The sequence below is a fragment of the Cetorhinus maximus genome, chromosome 28 (genome assembly GCF_964194155.1).
Source record: "Cetorhinus maximus chromosome 28, sCetMax3.hap1.1, whole genome shotgun sequence".
NCBI classification, from domain to species: domain Eukaryota; kingdom Metazoa; phylum Chordata; class Chondrichthyes; order Lamniformes; family Cetorhinidae; genus Cetorhinus; species Cetorhinus maximus.
Window position 1 is genome coordinate 2,409,262 of NC_135906.1, and position 11,968 is coordinate 2,421,229.

The 11,968-nt window shown below is 50.9% G+C and overlaps 1 pseudogene; it reads left to right on the forward strand.

Annotated features, from left to right (window-relative positions):
- The first annotated feature begins 3,591 nt into the window (after nt 1-3,591).
- LOC144669226 (U1 spliceosomal RNA) lies at nt 3,592-3,743 on the forward strand (annotated as a pseudogene).
- Nucleotides 3,744-11,968: the final 8,225 nt, after the last annotated feature.

Below are 11,968 nucleotides of genomic sequence, written 5' to 3' on the forward strand. Positions count from 1 at the left end.
GAAAGCTCTAGTGAACCTCCAGTGCACCTACACCCCCATAGTTACAATATGCCTCAAACTTCCAATTGCCATATTCATGGGCACTCTCGCCCTTTTCTTGTTTTACTCCAGTCACTGTATTCCAATTAACTGGGGCTTGCCCTAAGACTTGTGCCATTTCTGCTCTAAAGGCTCGGAAATCAGCTTGCTGCTGTCCCTGGTCTGCAGCGATATCATTACACCAGGTTCCGTCCTGATACGCTTGCTGCAGCCGTCCCCAAAACGCCTCAGGTAGTTTTATCCAGACTAACCCGCGAACGTCCCTGTTATGGAGATCGTGGCATTGCCGTATTTCCCTCAATTTTTGCCAAAACGACTCATTTCCATGTCTAGGTGTTAGTTGGGGTAATTTGTTTCCAATAGCTTCATGGTTGCGCTAGGTGACAGGGACACATACGTGGTTCTCAGTTGCGCCGGGAAGCCCCCGTTATAGCTCTCTGTCCGTGTATTGGCGCCTGGGCCGGCTGCCCATTTTGTGCCGGTACGGCCGCTTGAGCGCAGCGTAGATACACCTGGTCGCGGCCAGACGGGTCCATCCGTTTCAGGATAGACTTCCTGTTTGTGTCCCGCGCGTTCGCAGTCAGATCCACCGACGTCAAGCCGGTGTTCTCCGACCACTGCCTCCTACTGGTTGACTGTCACTTGGAGGAAGACCAGAGGGTGGGCAGGGGGGCATGGAAGCTAAACGTGCAACTGCTGACCCCAGAGCACAGCGAGGAGCTCAAGAGGTCTTACAAAGGCTGGAGAACCGTGAAACCCCTCTTTGAGTCCCTGACACAGTTGTGGGAAGCGATCAAGGGAAACATCAAGACGTTTTTCATCCTCAAAGGCACCCAGAAAGCTAGAAAGGAACAGAGTGAAAGGTCCCGACTCCAGAAAAACCTGCAGAATCTGCTCCTGCTGCAGTCGATGGGGGTCGATGTCAAGGAGGAACTCCAAGAGGTGAAGGGCCAGCAAGCCTCGCTCTTTGCCTCGGAGGCCTCCAAGATCATCTTCCGTTCCAGAGTCCGCTCCGTGGAGCAGGATGAGACGTGCTCACATTTCTTCTTCCAAAAGTAACAGAGAGAGCTCTGTGATCAGCAGCCTGAAGGAAGAAGACGGCTCACTAAAGTCATCGCAGTCCGACATTTTGAGGATCAGCAAATCCTTTTATGCCCGATTGTATGACGTGAAGCCCACAGACAGCACGGCCTCCCAGTCCTTCCTGTCCTCCATCACGGAGGTCTTAGACGACAGTACATGGGAGAGCCTGGACAAACCGCTAACTCCTGACGAACAGACTAAGGCCCTTGAGTCCTTCGAGAAGAGTAAAACTCCCGGAAGCGACGGCTTGCCAGCGGAGTTGTATTCGGCTCTGTGGGACTGGATGGGCCCGGACCTGCTAGAAGTGTACGAGAGTATGCTCCTGGCCGGCAGCATGTCAGAATCCATGAGGAAAGGCATCATCACCCTCATCTACAAGCACAAGGGGGGAAGGGAGGAAATTAGAAATTGGCGACCCATTTCGCTGTTGAATGTGGACTATAAGATTCTGTCCAAGGTCATCGCCAACCGTGTCAAATCCGCTCTGGAATTGGTGATCCACAATGACCAGACCTGCACTGTGCCGGGCAGGAAGATCTCGGACAGCCTCGCGCTGCTCAGGGATACGATTGCCTATGTACAGGACAGGTGTGTGGATACCTGCCTCATCAGCTTGGATCAGGAGAAGGCCTTTGACAGAATATCGCACACCTACATGGTGGATGTGCTCTCCAAATTGGGGTTTGGGGAGGGAATTCGAAATTGGATCCAACTGCTCTACACTAACATCAGTAACGCAGTCTCGATCAATGGGTGGGAAACAGATAGCTTTCCGATTAAATCTGGAGTCAGGCAGGGCTGTCTTCTCTCGCCTGTTCTTTTCGTGTGTTGCATAGAACCCTTTGCCGAGTCCATCAGGAAGGATCCGGGCATAAGAGGAGTGACGATCCCAGGCAGTGGAGGCACTCAGTTCAAAGCCTCCCTGCACATGGATGATGTCGCCGTCTTCTGCTCGGATCCGCTGTCGGTGCGCAGACTGATCCACATCCGCGACCAGTTCGAACTGGCCTCGGGAGCCAAGGTAAATCGTGGGAAGAGCGAGGCCATGTTCTTTGGGAAGTGGGCTGACCGATCATTTGTCCCCTTCACTGTCAGGGCTGACGGCCTGAAGGTGCTGGGGATATGGTTCGGAGGGACCGGGGCATGCGTTAGAAACTGGAAGGAGCGAGTGTCTATGGTGAAAAGGAAACTGGGCATGTGGGAGCGACGCTCCCTCTCCATTGCGGGTAAGAACCTGGTCATCAGGTGTGAGGCACTCTCGCTGTTGCTGTACGTGGCGCAGGTCTGGCCCATTCCACACTCCTGCGTGGTGGTGATCACACGAGCCATCTTCCGCTTTATCTGGAGGTCAAAAATGGATCGTGTCCGCAGAGACGCGATGTACAAGCCTCTAGATAAAGGGGGAAAAACCGTGCCCAACATCGCCCTCATACTGATGGCCACCTTTGTGTGTGGCTGCGTCAAGCGGTGCATAGACTCTCAGTACGCAAACACCAAGTGTCACTACGTGCTGAGGTTCTACCTGTCCCCGGTGTTGCGAAGGATGGGTCTGGCCACGCTGCCGCTGAACGCTCCAAGTAGTTGGACCGTGCCGTACCACCTGTCCCTGGTGGAAAAATTTATGCAGAAAAACACCTTTGACCACAAGTCCATCAGGCAGTGGTCAGCACGTAACGTCCTAGAGGCCCTGAGGGAAAAGGAGAGGGTGGACCCTGTGGGATGGTTCCCCGAGCAGACTGTCAAAGTCATTTGGCAGAATGCCTCATCGCCAGAACTTTCCAACAAGCACCAAGACGTAGCTTGGCTGGTGGTGAGAAAGGCCCTCCCCGTCAGATCCTTCCTACACGTCAGGAGTCTCACCCCCTCTGCACGTTGCCCTCGAGGTGGCTGTGGTGGGGAAGAGACCGTTGTTCACCTCCTTGTGGATTGTGCCTTTGCAAAGAAAGTCTGGAGAGAGATGCAGTGGTTGCTGTTGAGGTTCATCCCGAGCAGTTCTGTGACACGGGACTCTGTGCTCTACGGGCTGTTCCCAGGGACACACACCGAGACAAACATCAACTGCAGCTGGAGGATCATCAACTCGGTGAAAGAGGCGCTTTGGTCTGCCCGAAACTTGTTGGTCTTCCAGCACAAAGAGTTGTCCCCAACCGATTGTTGCGGACTGGCACAATCCAAAGTCCAGGACTACGTGTTGTGGGATGCACTAAATCTTGGAGCAGCTGCCGCAAAGGCGCAATGGGGAAGGGTCGCTGTCTAAGACCTTTCTACCACAGCGCACCGAGGGACTGGGAACTGTTTAAATCCCCTCGGGCTGTACAGCTCAAAATGAAAGGCTGTAAATGATTGTAATATTGTTTGTACTGATGCACCTGGTGATACATTTTGTAAAAGTTTAACCTGGATTGTACCCTTGTAATGTTGTTATTGAAATGGTTTGGAATGTGATTGAAGATATTTTATGAATAAAGTATATTTTTGCAAAAAAAAGAAAAAAAAGGTTCTCCCAGGACGAGGCTAGCCCATTGCACTTCGGGTGTGCTAACGCCTGCGATGTCCCCAAATGCGGGATACTCGACTGCAAAATTTGTGGTAGTGGGGGACTGCGTTCGCGCTCTCCCCTGATTCACAATTCAAAAAATAGATTTCATCATATCTTTCATTTTCTCTTCTATTTCCTGTCAGCAACCTTTTCTGAAAAAAGAAATATATAACCCCCAATGTGTGCTCTTCAAAATCTATACTGGACTGGTTATTTAGTTTTTTCTTTCCTCCTCGCAAATATTATCCAACCCCCATTCTTTTCCTCCCTGTCATTATCAGCCGGCAATTATTCCATCTCTGCATCATTTTCGCCAGACCGTTTGTTTTGTGGCCGCCAAATTACTCACGCCATTTTTAACCCCGCGTTTGCCCACTCAAAAATCTCTCCCAAACAACCCCCATCTAACACCCAACCCACCATCACAACAGTCCCCACACTCCCAGCACCGCCCCACCCCCTATCTCTCTGGACGTCTGTATAAATACAAACTCATATCAGTCAGCTATTAACTCATATGCATTCACCATTTTAAACATGTAGCAGCGACCCCTCACTATTTCAAACATGAACAAGCACCCTGTCCCCATGTTCATTCAAATTACCCCCCTCCGAAACGAACAGCAGCCTCCCACCTCCTCTGTATAATCTCCCCCTTAATCAGCCCCCTGTGTGACTCCTACCTTCTGAAACTCCTGCCTCCTCTCCCCATGTGTAAAGTCTTTCCCTGCCCCTTCTGCAGCTCACTTCCCCTGCTGTGGGTCCATCAATTCACCTGTGATTATTCCTTGAAGGCTTAAATAGCGCAAAGCGAAGAAATAAACAGAAAGAAAACTGGAGAAAGGCAGATAGAAACCTAAACCCTCAGTAAAATGACCACCGGGAATCCCGTTTAACCGTCAGAATGATCGCGCAGCCCAAATTACACGCATTATCCCTGAATTATAACAAGATTTTAGGCAGCTTCACTTTAGGACTTTTCATTTCCTCTTGTGGGGCTCCTGTTCCTCACACACTGGAGGCTAACATGTAAGTTTTAGATTGCAAGGCTAGGCTACTTTAACCCCAAGATTTTCTTTTTGAAACTCCAGGCCCACAGTCCAACAGGAACTGGTTAACCGGAGCCACCGAAAACCAGGGTCCCGGAGAGGAATTGAAATCTCGGGGTAAGAAACGGACACAAACTCACGTGGGCCCATGGAGCACGGCCTTGGAGAAGGTCTCAGGAAACTCCTGAAGAAGAAGAGTCCTTGTCCCAGTCTGGATCTTCAGATTGCAGGTTTCAAAATAAAAATTCTTTGAGGGGTGGGGGAGAAAATTAATTCCATTAAAACAGAGAGCAAAGAACATTTTCAAACAAAATAACGCAAGAGCCAATGAATCACTCTCAGTTACAACTCAGCAACATCCAAATACAAACAAGTCAAAGAGTTATAAAGCAGATTGAGACAGAGGGAACACACACGCACATTAAGCCAGAGTGGGGACTAGCTCCGCACTCTGGAGGCGGTTTTCGGATTGGGTTCCTAGCCAGGTATATCCTGAACGAGCAGTTTGCAGACTCCACCCCTGGCATGTTGGGATGTCTCTCAATCTGCTCCCCAGGAGGCCTGTCCATTGATATGTTAATCCCAGGGCAGGACAACTTTCTGATTCTTCCTGTCCTTTGATGTGTTCACCCCAGGAAAACAATGTTTCAGCCATTTTCTGGTTAATGTTAAAACTTTAACTCATCTTGTCGGGAATGTCACTGCAGTTTGAAATATCAAACACTAAACCCCCAACACAAGACTGTGCAAAGCATGTGGATTGTTACTGAGATTCCGTCTGTGATTTTTAGTGATGTCAGTGTGGATTGTGTAATCTGTGTGTGTGTGAGTGTTGCTGGTCCCATAATGTAACGCAAATGTCTCCTCGCAGCCTCTCAGTACGCCACTCATGGTCTCCTGGTACTTTTTGGATTGTCTGGAGAAGACATTGAAAGAATTAGAGTTAAACAATGCTAACACTAGCTGCACTGCGACGAGTATATGAGAGCTTATTCTTATCCAGGGGTGTATGTCCACATTCAGCCCCCATTCCCACACTTGCTCCCACCGTCGGATCTCTCAAGTGCTCTTCCGTATCATTGATTAGCCTTTTAAACACCGCCTGTAACACGTAATGCTGATTCCTCACCTTTCGTAAGTCACCTTTAAACTTTGTCAGACTTTTGGGAAGGTGGGGAATTGGGGCCTGCTTAGGTTCCTCATAGTGTTCCAGGGCATGGTGGAGTGTGTCGGAGGCGTTGACTGAGACCTGACCCCTTTGTTGGACGTACATTATTCACGCTGTGTCTGATAGTAACTGGGAGCCGGGGTTCCCTTGTATCCTGAGCGGGTGTGATGGTTTTCTCTGTGGGTAATTTCTAATATACAACCCTCCGTTCGGTTGTACCCGCATTTGTCCAGCACCCCCCCCCCGTTCCAACTGGATGGGAGCAAATTGTGAGGCTACCTTTCCTCCTGCACCCGCTCAGTGATACCCTGTGTATGCCCTCATTCTTGCGTATGGCATGCATATCTATGGGGTAGTACCGGAGGGAGTCATTGTCTCGGATTAACCCAATGTTCTCCACTTGGTACTGAGGGTGTGGGCCCGTGTCTGCTGTGACTGAGGGGATTGCCCATACCTAACACGTTCATTTGGTTTGAGGTGCACTTCTGAATCACCGCATACACCCTGGTCACTCCTTTCAATGTACATGCGTCGATGACGCCTGGGTTCTTGGCCATCCCCCACAACCGGGCACTGTTGATCCAGCCCGGTACCTCCCCACTTTGGATCTGGCCCAGATTTTGTCTTAATTGCCCGATCAGCCACTGGCCGTAAGCTGGCTTTTTTAGGTGCTGCCCTCTTGTCGTTCCTCCCTTTCTATTAATTGGCTGGTGGCTTTAGCATGGGTCTCTATAACGTGTACGCTTTCCAATACAGATGCCACACTCTTGCCCCCTAGGGCCGCTGCCGTTTCACCACCCCTCGCTACTCTTATGAGCAAGCTGCCTCATGATCCCTTTAAGATTCGTGACCTCGGAGTTGATTCCTTGAATGTCGAGAGAGTTTACCAGGGAAGTCCCTGTGTTCACCCCTGTCAGTACATTGTTAACTAACTCTCTCTTCTGGCGGTGGAAAGCAGGATGTCCCCTGAATCTAGTGGCACCCGTGGCGTCGGCCGGCTGATTAATCACAGCCTTACTCAGTAATTTGTACAGTTTTCGTAGGGGCGCTTGGTTACTGCAATACTCAGGCAGTTGCATACCTGCCAGGTTCACAATTACCTGTACAATTTCATGTTTAACATTATCATACAAGAGTTCATCGTCCGTATACAGTACCAGTCCATTCTGTGGCCCAGGGGTCATGTCTGGGCAAGATAGTCTCTGTGGTGTCGTCGTGTCCTGTGATAGCGGGGTGGTGTCGGTCCGGGGGTCCGCCGTTGCAGTCAACTCTCCGTGTTTGGCCCTCAAGATCCAATGCCAGGTATCTGTCATTCCCAAGTCTTCCTCCCCGGGACAGTGACCCCAGTTGTTGTTCTCCTGGGGTGTGAAGGTAAATTGCGAAAAATCTCTCACACACTGTATCTCTCACACACTGTAGCTTTCTCCTTTACGTCCCTCCTTGTGCACAGCCCACGGTGACCCTCCCCGTAGTTGAGGATTCCCCCTTTTCTCTTTCAGATGGCCAGTCCTCCAGATCGGGAATGAATCCTAAACCACTTGGCTAACACAGTACGGACTGCTCGTTGCCCGTTTTCCTCCCACTGCCTGGTAATTTAGTCTTTCTTACTTACATCATACCTTTTCAGTTGTGACCAGTGTTTCCACCTAGCTTTTCCCTTCATATCGGCGCAGGCACGTGAATAATTCCGTACGGTCCAGTCCATTTTGGGGCAAAACCTGGTTGGCTAGGGGTGATTTGAACAAACACCATGTCTCCGACCTCAGCCGGTGGTGACGGGGGTCCCCCTTTTGTCCTCTCTTCTAAATCCCTGATAGCCTGTTGGTCCTTCACTTCCTGTTGTAATTCCTTTAGCTGTCCATCCAATTGCTTAATATCGTTTTTAATTTTATCTCTGATGGGTCCCATATCCTCACTTCCGGTGGCTCTGCCCTCTGGCAAGCGCATCGCCCTCCCGGTCAGCAACTCATAAAGGGGTTTATCTTAAATCCAGCATTTTTCAGTGTCCTTATGACTATCAGGAGAGCTCCGATGTGGCCCCTTTCCGATTCTGACGCTATTAGGATATCATCTGCATATTATAAGATTGTACTGTTGTTAGACTCTACGTCGCACGGACTCAGCTTCTCACTCGTGACCCGATGGAAGATGTTGGGGCTGTTGTGGAATCCCTGTGGGAGCCTCGCCCATGTACACCGTCTCCCTCCCACTGTGAAAGCGAATTTATCTTGGGATTCCTGGTCCAGTGGTATCGACCAAAATCCATTGGCTACATCTAACACTGTAAATATTTTATGTTCGGGTTTTTACAATTAAAGCACACCTCGGGTTTAGGAACGGCTGCTGCAGTGGCCACCATTTCAGTGGGGTTTGTAACCTCACTGCCGACACCTTTATCTTAGTTTTCCCTATGTGGTTATCTACCCCGGTGGCCCATCTTCCTCGATCATATGTGTTCTTGTCTACTAGCCCGGTGTCTAGGATTGACTGGTGGGCCCGGGCCCGGTGTCTAGGATGGCCTGGTGGGCCCGGGCCTGGTGTCTAGGATGGCCTGGTGGGCCCGGGCCCGGTGTCTAGGATGGCCTGGTGGGCCCAGTGTCTAGGATGGCCTGGTGGGCCCGGGCCCGGTGTCTAGGATCGCCTGGTGGGCCCGGGCCCGGTGTCTAGGATTGCCTGGTGGGCCCGGGCCCGGTGTCTAGGATTGCCTGGTGGGCCAGGCTAAGGCCATCCTTGTACAATTGCATAAACTGTACATCGTCTCGGTTCAGCGCAGCACCTACACCCCCGTAGTTACAATATGCCTCAAACTTCCGATTGCCATATTCATGGGCACTCTCGCCCTTTTCTTGTTTTATGGGGCTTGCCCTAAGTCTTGTGCCATTTCTGCTCTAAAGGCTCGGAAATCAGCTTGCTGCTGTGCCTGGTCTGCCTGGTTGTCCGGGCACCGGGGGCACAAGCTCTATCTTAATTGGGGCCACGGGTTATGGTGGTGGTGATTCCCAACCCGCTTCCCGTTGTTCCTCATATCCTGCCGCCTGTTCCACCAGCCCGTTCCAATCTATATTATCTGCGTATTGTGCAGCTACTGGTGGCTGTGGTAAAGCTGCCGAAACTGACATGAGATTTTTTGCCTGGACCAGCTCTTCATTTTGGGATTTGTTGGCCAACATTCGATTTACTTTCTTACTTAACTCTATGTGTTGTCTTAACATTAGGATCCAGGCTTCATCATCTTTGTCTTTTTTCTGATTATCCCACCATTTTCTCTGATCAGCGGGTGAGTCAAATGGGTTCCAATTGTTCTTTATCATTTTGCCTATCGATTTCTTATTTTTGTCAGCTCAATGCTGTGTCAAGGATCCCTCTGGTCCCCACTCGAGTTTGTCACCACTGGCCATCTCTGGGTAAGACGGTCGGGGTATAGTTGTTGTCAGCGGTACGGTTCTTACCCTGGATCCTTTCTGACCGAACTCGTTACTTGCGGCTAATACCGGATGTAATTATAACAATCTATAAGACAAGCAAACTACCCCACCCTTACCACCCCTTGAACTATTGCCTGGAGCCCAGGTTTCTGATACGCGGGGTGCCTGACACTTCCTGGATCGGGACGGAGTCGGATTTAGTATGAATAAAAATGAATTCACACTGTGACTCATTCCATTTCCCCGTCGGTGTCCTGCATCCTTCGGGCCCTGCTCGCAGCACCAATTGAAAGGTCCGAGGAATACTCTGGGACAAAATTTCAACACTCGGAGTCCAGATACAATATTCAAGTGGTTCCTTTACTACACTTTTTTTTTTGCAAAAATAAACTTTATTCATAAAATATCTTCAACCACATTCCAAACCATTTCAAAAACACCATTACAAGGGTACAATCCGGTTCAACTTTTACAAAATGTATCACCAGGTGCATCAGTACAAACAATATTACAATCATTTACAGCCTTTCATTTTGAGCTGTACAGCCCGAGGGGATTTAAACAGTTCCCAGCCCCTCGGTGTGCTGTGGTAGAAAGGTCTTAGACAGCGGCCCTTCCCCATTGCGCCTTTGCGGCAACTGCCCCAAGCTTTAGTGCGTCCCTCAGCACGTAGTCCTGGACTTTGGATTGTGCCAGTCCGCAACACTCGGTCGGGGACAACTCTTTGCGCTGGAAGACCAACAAGTTTCGGGCAGACCAAAGCGCGTCTTTCACCGAGTTGATGATCCTCCAGCTGCAGTTGATGTTTGTCTCGGTGTGTGTCCCTGGGAACAGCCCGTAGAGCACAGAGTCCCGTGTCACAGAACTGCTCGGGATGAACCTCGACAGAAACCACTGCATCTCTCTCTAGACCTTCTTTGCAAAGGCACAATCCACAAGGAGGTGAACAACGGTCTCTTCCCCACCACAGCCACCTCGAGGGCAACGTGCAGAGGGGGTGAGACTCCTGACGTGTAGGAAGGATCTGACGGGGAGGGCCTTTCTCACCACCAGCCAAGCTACGTCTTGGTGCTTGTTGGAAAGTTCTGGCGATGAGGCATTCTGCCAAATGACTTTGACAGTCTGCTCGGGGAACCATCCCACAGGATCCACCCTCTCCTTTTCCCTCAGGGCCTCTAAGATGTTACGTGCTGACCACTGCCTGATGGACTTGTGGTCAAAGGTGTTTTTCTGCATAAATTTTTCCACCAGGGACAGGTGGTAGGGCACGGTCCAACTACTTGGAGCGTTCAGCGGCAGCGTGGCCAGACCCATCCTTCGCAACACCGGGGACAGGTAGAACCTCAGCACATAGTGACACTTGGTGTTTGTATACTGAGGGACTACACACCGCTTGATGCAGCCACACAAAGGTGGCCATCGGTATGAGGGCGATGCTGGGCACGTTTTTTCCCCCTTTATCTAGAGGCTTGTACATCGCGTCCATGCGGACACGATCCATTTTTGACCTCCAGATAAAGCGGAAGATGGCTCGAGTGATCGCCACCACGCAGGAGAGTGGAATGGGCTAGACCTGCGCCACGTACAGCAACAGCGAGAGTGCCTCACACCTGATGACCAGGTTCTTACCCGCACTGGAGAGGGAGCTTCGCTCCCACATGCCCAGTTTCCTTTTCACCATAGACACTCGCTCCTTCCAGTTTCTAACGCATGCCCTGGTCCCTCCGAACCATATCCCCAGCACCTTCAGGCCGTCAGCCCTGACAGTGAAGGGGACAAAGGATCGGTCAGCCCAGTTCCCAAAGAACATGGCCTCACTCTTGCCACGATTTACCTTGGTACCCGAGGCCAGTTCGAACTGGTCGCAGATGTGGATCAGTCTGCGCACCGACAGCGGATCCGAGCAGAAGACGGCGACGTCGTCCATGTACAGGGAGGCTTTGACCTGAGTGCCTCCACTGCCTGGGATCGTCACTCCTCTTATGCCCGGATCCTTCCTGATGGACTCAGAAAAGGGTACTATGCAACACACGAACAGGACAGGGGAGAGAGGACAGCCCTGCCTGACTCCAGATTTAATCGGAAAGCTATCAGATTCCCACCCATTGATTGAGAGTGCGCTAGTAATGTTAGTGTAGAGCAGTTGGATCCAATTGCAAATTCCCTCCCCAAACCCCATTTTGGAGAGCACATCCACCATGTAGGTGTGCGATAATCTGTCAAAGGCCTTCTCCTGATCCAAGCTGATGAGGCAGGTGTCCACACCCCTGTCCTGCACATAGGCAATCGTATCCCTGAGCAGCGCGAGGCAGTCAGAGATCTTCCTGCCCGGCACAGTGCAGGTCTGGTCAGGGTGGATCACCAATTCCAGAGCGGATTTGACCCGATTGGCGATGACCTTGGACAGAATCTTATAGTCCACATTCAACAGTGAAATGGGTCGCCAATTTCTAATTTCCTCCCCTTCCCCCCTTGTGCTTGTAGATGAGGGTGATGATGCCTTTCCTCATGGATTCTGACATACTACCGGCCAGGAGCATACTCTCGTACACTCCTAGCAGGTCTGGGCCGATCAAGTCCCACAGAGCCGAATACTACTCCGCCGGCTAGCCGTCGCTTCCGGGAGTTTTACTCTTCTCCAAGGACTCAAGGGCCTTAGTCAGTT